Raw genomic sequence first — 458 nt, forward strand, 5'->3', positions numbered from 1 at the left:
GCCTGATCTGGGACATCTGCTTACCGCTGAAGATCAGGATTTTCCTGTGGCAATGGATCCATGGACGCCTCCCTTCTGGGGTGGAAGTCCTCAAGCGTAATGGCCCAGGCGATGGGCTTTGCACCATCTGTGGCACGGTAGAGGATGGTAACCACATCTTTTTCTTGTGCTACACTACCCAGTTCCTATGGGCCTGCTTCCGTGAAACAGTTGGCGGACATTGGTACAATACCAACTTCCCCGACTTGCTTGCCGAGCACAACGCTTCCCCTACTCACTACCGCCATATTAGATGGTTGTGCGTTGGGGTTCTAGCCTGGACGCTTTGGAACATTCACAATAAGCTGGTTATTCAGAAGGTGCCCCTCCGACGTGCGACTGACGCAATCTTCAAATTTTGTGGTTACTTGCAGCTTTGGCGGTCGCTTAGCCGCCCCCAGGACCGGGACGTCATCACC

Source organism: Triticum dicoccoides, chromosome 4B (assembly GCF_002162155.2).
Source record: "Triticum dicoccoides isolate Atlit2015 ecotype Zavitan chromosome 4B, WEW_v2.0, whole genome shotgun sequence".
Lineage (NCBI taxonomy): Eukaryota > Viridiplantae > Streptophyta > Magnoliopsida > Poales > Poaceae > Triticum > Triticum dicoccoides.